The 7308-nt window shown below is 38.5% G+C and overlaps 1 non-coding gene across 1 annotated transcript; it reads left to right on the top strand.

Moving 5' to 3' along the window:
* The first annotated feature begins 1445 nt into the window (after positions 1–1445).
* TRNAV-AAC (transfer RNA valine (anticodon AAC)) lies at positions 1446–1517 on the top strand. The gene has a single exon. It is a non-coding gene; the product is annotated as a tRNA-Val (tRNA).
* The last annotated feature ends 5791 nt before the right edge of the window (positions 1518–7308 follow it).

Here is a 7308-nt window from a genome sequence, read left to right on the forward strand (position 1 = left end):
TAAACATTTAAACACCGTCATTTGAACGTAAACCTTCCAGCTGCGTTATTTTACCAGAGTCCTTTAAGATACGTCATATAAACACAACACTTAAATGTACGTTAAGCTTGTGCAAACCATCAATGAATCTCAAACTTTTGAATTAGAATTGTAATGAAAGTGCGAACTTTTAACTCTGTCAAATTACAGCTATTGTACAAAATGATTTACTTAATTGACAAATTTTAATGTCAGTTAATTTAACGATATCCTTTGTGGTTCATCTTTGAAACACAAACCTTTTAACTTTGTCTCTAGAACTGAACACAACCATCAAGTTTCATAACTGGAATGGAAATTTGGATAATCTATCAAAATTCGTCATATAACGCGAACTTTTAAATCCTTCCATTCAGTTGGGCCGTTACTTGCCTGGTTGCCATTCATAATATGTCCTTTTATATTGTATGTTGACTACGCTCTCATTCATTCGTCATTTGGATCGTCTCACTGATATTCCATTCATAAACTTCATTCCTAAAGCTTATTTTTGACCACCATGTTGCTTCTTTAAGGTATATAATTCTTTGTGTATTTAATAATAGAAGATTCAATGATATTTCTCGTGGTACTGGAATTAGAGTTAATAATGCCATCTCAGTTATACATTTAATGATAGAAGATTCAATGATATTTCTCGTGGTACTGGAATTAGAGTTAATAATGCCATCTCAGTTATACATTTAATGATAGAAGATTCAATGATATTTCTCGTGGTACTGGAATTAGAGTTAATAATGCCATCTCAGTTATACATTTAATAATAGAAGATTCAATGGTATTTCTCGTGGTACTGGAATTAGAGTTAATAATGCCATCTCAGTTATTAACTCTAACTCCAGCACCACGAGAAATATCATTGAATCTTCTATTTCTGAATACACAAAGAATTATAATCTTAATATTAGTGATAGTTTATACAAATTGGATAACTTTAATGTTGATAAAATTTGTGAACAATTCACCTTCTTGTCCACATAATAAGTTTATGATACGCTTGTTGTCTGTCTTGGACAATCACATGTTTACCATATGGCGTCCTAGCTACGTCTCTTCGTTGTATATCAACTGACTGTTATATTTCTCTCTTGTGTCTCCCCTGATGATGTGAGATTTACACGAAAGTGCACTTGGGAAATTATCGTGTTTATTTTCCCCGTGGACTCATTAGAATATACTTGATCACGTGCAAAATTGTGATCCTTTCCAATATATATATATATATATATATATATATATATATATATATATATATATATATCCTTCAGTATGTTTACTTTCGATAATGAAGAACAGAAGAAGGAGCCAAGCAAGTAAATTTCGTCAAAGACATCTCTCTTTTCTTAACGCTGCCTCGCAAAGATTTTCATTAATTCAAATTGAAGAAACAGACGTATTTCTCTATTGTCTGGTTAGCTCAGTGGTAGAGCGTGAGTCTAACACACTCAAGGTCGTGGGTTCGAGACCCACACCAGACATAGTTTTTGCCTTTTTCTTGTTTCATTTTGTCCGCATCACATGTGTGCAACATTCAGTATGTTCATCCAACGTTATAGTGAAGATCTTCACAGTAAATTGTAGTTTTCGACCTTATTTGAAAGGGTCAGGTCCACCAAGACGTCCTTGAAATCTTCCAGAAGCTTCTGGCGATCCTCCTCCAACTGCTGGGCACATCAGAGTTAACATGGGCCGGACATCGGTTGTGGAACGACTTAATCTGCTTCCGGTAGTTAGCAGGGATGATAATGAGGGCTCTGACCTCATACCAGGTCAGCTTAGTTCCAGTTTATTGTTTAGTTCCAGTCTATTGCTTAGTTCCAGTGTATTGCAACGACAATAAAAAAGTAAAACTCATTTCTTCGTGGAAAATTGAGAGGAAAACACGACAGCAACATGGAGATTTACCCTGTGGTTATTTTGCCGGCTAGTCGGCAACGGTCGGTCAAACACTATTTTGCCGTAGTAATCTCAGTACTTCATATAATACTATGTCACAAAATATGTTCTTGGGGGCGTAGCTCAGTGGTAGAGCACTCGCTTGGCATGCGAGAGGACCCGGGTTCAAACCCCGGCGCTTCCATTTTTGTTATTTGGGAAATTCAGTTTTCAGTCTTATATATATATATATATATATATATATATATATATATATATATATATATATATATATATATATATATATATTATATATATATATATATATATATATATATATATATATATATATATATATATATATATATATATATATATATATATATATATATATATATATATATATATATATATATATATATATATATATATATATATATATATATATATATATATATATCGTCCGATCAGAGAAGTTAAGCAACGTTGGGTGTGGTTAGTACTTGGATGGGTGACCGTCTGGGAACACCAGATGCTGTTATCCCTGGGGATAGGGAAGAAAGTATACTTGCCACGTATTCCCTGCGTGTCGTACAAGGCGACTTAAAGAGGAGGGAGCAGAAGGCCGGAAATCCTTTACTCTTATTTTCAATTTTTCAAAAGACGGAACAGAGAAGATATAAAGATATTGTAAAGATGTAACTAATATAAGATATAAGAATGAATCGAAGATACGGATGTAGCTGAAACAAGGAGTAATGAAGATTAAGGTGCAATGAAAATTATTCTGTAGTGAAGATAGATGTATATGTTAAAATTTTGTATTGAACATCAAGAAGTAATGATAATGATGAGAGTGTAGTGAAGATGAGGGTTTAGTTAGGGAGTGGTGACAATTACCTTTACAATGATACTAAGGAGGTAACACAATGAGGAACACAAACTTTCCAAAGCTACGTTCAAGTCAGACTTTGAACTAAGTTCGGTAAACAGAAGGATGATGTTAAGATGAGAGTGTAGTGAAGAAGAGTATAGTGATGATAAGGATATTGTCAAGATAGGTTGTAGTGAAGATACGAATGTAGTGAAGATACGAATGTAGTAGAGATAAGGGTTATTAAAGAGTAAAGTTTATTCAAAATGATTATGTAGTGAAGATAAGAACTACTTTTAGTAATCATCAGGGAGTGCAATGATGATGGTATGGTAGAAATAACGGTGTAGTGAAGAAGAGGGTATAGTGAAGATATATTTCGTGAAAATAAGCTAGTAGTGAAGATACACGTTAGTGAATATGAGGTTGCAGTGAATTTAACCTTATTGACCTGATTCCCTTAATCCTCCAAACTACGTTCAAGGACGGATCGAAAGCCAACCGAAAAAGCTATTTCTCTGTGTATTGTTAGTGGTGGTGGTGGTGTGTAGGTCTGTGTAATCATCTATTTGCACTGTATTAGGAGGGAGTTTTACACTCGTGGGGCCCCGTGTAAGTACGTTGTTTGTGTGAGCGGGTAAAACATAAAGCCTTCCTTGAAACCAGCTTAGTCAAGATAAGGTCATATGAAGATGAGGTTGTAGTGAAGATTATAATAAGCCTTGCATAGTGAAGATAAAGGAATTAAGGGAGAGATCAGTGGTTGACAAGGTAGCATGATATACCACTGCGTTATGATAACTGATTAACTGGATTATTCCAAACTGGAGAGAGAGAGAGAGAGAGAGAGAGAGAGAGAGAGAGAGAGAGAGAGAGAGAGAGAGAGAGAGAGAGAGAGAGAGAGAGAGAGAGAGAGAGAGAGAGAGACTGTGTGAGAGAGGCTGGACACGAGAGAGAGGCTTTAGATGTGAAAAAGACAAGGAAATAGAAGGTTAGGGTAAGACTCTGTAACGGAGAAAGGTAATTGTCATGAGAGTTAGGGTGGACTGTAGAGAGAGAGGCTTGGGACGAGAGTCAGGCAGGACAGGAGAGAGAGGCTTGGGACGAGAGTCAGGCAGGACAGGAGAGAGAGGCTTGGGACGAGAGTCAGGTTGGACACGAGAGAGAGGCTTTGGATGAGAGTCAGGCACGACAGGAGAGAGAGGCTTGGGACGAGAGTCAGGCTGGACCACACCGACAAGGCATTTCTCCCAACACCTGCACACACACACACACACACACACACACACACACACACACACACACGCAAACTTAGCAAACAACAGCACCCTTCCCACAACACTCACGACACACCCTTCCGAATACACCTACAACACACACACCTCTTCTTCCATGCCCACAACACACTCTCCCACCGTACACCTGCGACACACACCTTCCCCACACCACACGTCTACAGCACACCCACACCACACATCTCGCCCACCACACTGTATCTGCTAGTATTGCATTGATCTTGTTATACATTTGATGTATTTTCAGTTTGACTTATGGTATGGCTACAGACTTCACGACTGCACCTGCTCACACCCATTATAATTTAAGAACAATCATACATTTGTGTTATTGTGAAGATAGATTGATAGATACATAAATAGATAGATATTCAGATAGATACATGGATAGATAGGTAAGGCAACCTTCATCTTTCTTAGAAATCAATGATATGCGCAATATCCTGCAACAAATACATGTACATGGATGTAGTGATAATGTGGGTCAGGTATAAGGCCAGTGGTGTTGAAGGTGTAGTGAATGTGACCATTGTCTTGAACCATAAGGGTGTAGTGAAGATAAGGCTGTAGTTAAGATGATTCTTAAAGTGACTCAAGGTTGTTGTGAGTAAAAGGAAGCTTCGAAGATGAGTACTTCCTATCTGAAAGTCAACAATTACAAAATTGATGAAGCATAACAACGTCCTCGGACAGCCGACTACAACCATAGAGTGAACCTGACTCTCACCTAACAACGTCCTCTCAATGACAAATGTCTTACCAGAATCTTCTAGAACCTTCCAGAAAACCATGAACTCTGCAGGTAAGGAGGAGGGAATGGCCTCTGGCTGCTAATGATAACCACATTATTCCATATATATGCTTATATATACATATATATGTATATATATGTATGTATATACAATATATAGAACAATGTGGTCATCAACAGTTTCTAAGAAAACTGAAAAGATGAGGTCCCACCGAGACTCGAACTCGGATTGCTGGATCCAGAGTCCAGAGTGCTAACCCTTACACCATGGGACCTGATAAGAAAAGATGTGATTTCATCTAAATGTTTTACATATAATCAGCCAGAGGCCATTCCTCCTTGCCTGCAAATGTCATTGTTTTCTGGAAGGTTCTCGAAGATTCTGGTAAGATAATTGCCATTGAGAGGACGTTGTTATACTTCATTTTCATTAATTCAATTATTGTTGACTTTCAGATACAGAAAGATGGATATATAGATAGATAGGTGAACAGATAGATATTTAGAGAGTTAAATAGGTAAGGTTATGCATTTCAATTTTCTAAGAAATCGTTGCTGTACGCATTATTCTTCAAGAAATACATGTATGTACATGTAGAGTATATGTGCATGTAATTAATGACATATTTTTCAATAGTAGGTACGTAATAGTAGGAGGTGAGAGTACTGCTATCACTCGATCAACCGCTTGGATAATGTCCTTCAGTGATTCACTAACAAAGTGTGGAGTTACGACACTCTGGTACTGGTAAAGGAAAACAGCACAGGACAGATGTCTGCTCCAACACTGTCCATCCACACTATGGAGACCACTATGAATTTACCTGTCTGTGGCTCTGGACGGGCAGGTTTATATCATGAGATTCTCTCTCTCTCTCTCTCTCTCTCTCTCTCTCTCTCTCTCTCTCTCTCTCTCTCTCTCTCTCTCTCTCTCTCTCTCTCTCTCTCTCTCTCTCTCTCTCTCTCTCTCTCTCTCTCTCTCTCTCTCTGTCTTCCCCCGCCCCCATCTCTATCCTCTTATCGTCATCATATTCTTGTGTTAAGAGTGACGGTAGAGAGGCAACGATCACATAATTCACTGTGGAATTATGGTATCATGGTCAGACGTGTGAAGGTTCTGATATGTCACTAAGTCTCTGGCAGAGCTGCCTCATCTGTTTTGTCAGTCAGGGTTTCCTCCGACCTGAGCTGATCTGGCCATAATGACTGCTCCAGAAGATTAAGACGATCACATCCTGTTAACCACTCGGACGCTTTGGTGGATAATTTAGCCATGGGTGATATCAGGCAGGTGATCTATCGTACGTAAGTGCTCTTTTTAGGCTCGTGCACGAACTGTCCCTTCATCCAAGCAGAAGTCCACAGTGTCCTATTTCACAGTAAAGGTCATGTAAACATGGATGAAAAATCATGGAAAACAATGCGGATCGGAGAACGAAGATTAACGGGTCTGAAATTCACGATATGCAGGCAGTTCCAAGAGATAATACTGTACAACATATACATTTCATCATTCCTGCTATGAAACATAAAGTTAATAGACATATGGCACATCCCATTCTACTTAGACACGCACGTGCTCATTGGAATCACCAGCTATTATGAAGATGAGGACAACACTGTTAATGAACATAAACATGAGAGCCAATACAAGGATATCAATAACCAACAAGATATAAGATTGACTTAAGTTCTACTAGTCTAGTGCACACAGCTATGGATGATGGTGTGTACCTGTATGAACTAGTGAGGTGTCTTAACACAAAGCACATTATTCATAGTCAACAGAACTAACGTTGTTTCAACTAAATATAAAACAACCCATCTGCCGCAGTTAGTGACCCAGGCTGCCAAATATCTCCCTAGCCTTGGAAAACCTCCTACACACGAGCCTCTCACGCTCCGGAGGAACACCATATCTTAGCTGACGACAATCGTACTGTCACCCTGGGTTAGTCTCAGCTACCTCGTCTCTCTACTCATGAGACACTATGACACACGAAGGTTAATATCCTCTAGCAAAAACGTGTTATCGTCCTAAACAACAGTGTCAGAAGTGGAACTTTATCCACAACTTATCTCTTGTCCCCCTGATTCTTCCCCAGTGACCTCAACCCGTGGAACAACAAGCTTTAGGATATCTTATTGTTCTCCAGCTGTTAACCGTGTTATAGATCATCACTACCTCTGTTGTCTGGCAGTCCCATGTACTCCCATGTAGTGTAGTTGCTCTTTCCGTGGAAGGTGATCTCGGGTGAGACCAATTAACCTTCTTGTCTTCTTGAGTCACTAAACCTCTAATATATACCTTATTTTTCAGAGTTTACATATGCAACTTGAGTATATGATGCATGACAGTGGAATGATCTCACAGTCTTACCATAACACTGATTGTATCATACCAGCCACTATCTTACTATAACAGATATGCGTGTACATTTGTCACTGTCTTTCTTTCTATCTGCTTATCTGTT

This window comes from Panulirus ornatus, chromosome 9 (genome assembly GCF_036320965.1).
Source record: "Panulirus ornatus isolate Po-2019 chromosome 9, ASM3632096v1, whole genome shotgun sequence".
NCBI classification, from domain to species: domain Eukaryota; kingdom Metazoa; phylum Arthropoda; class Malacostraca; order Decapoda; family Palinuridae; genus Panulirus; species Panulirus ornatus.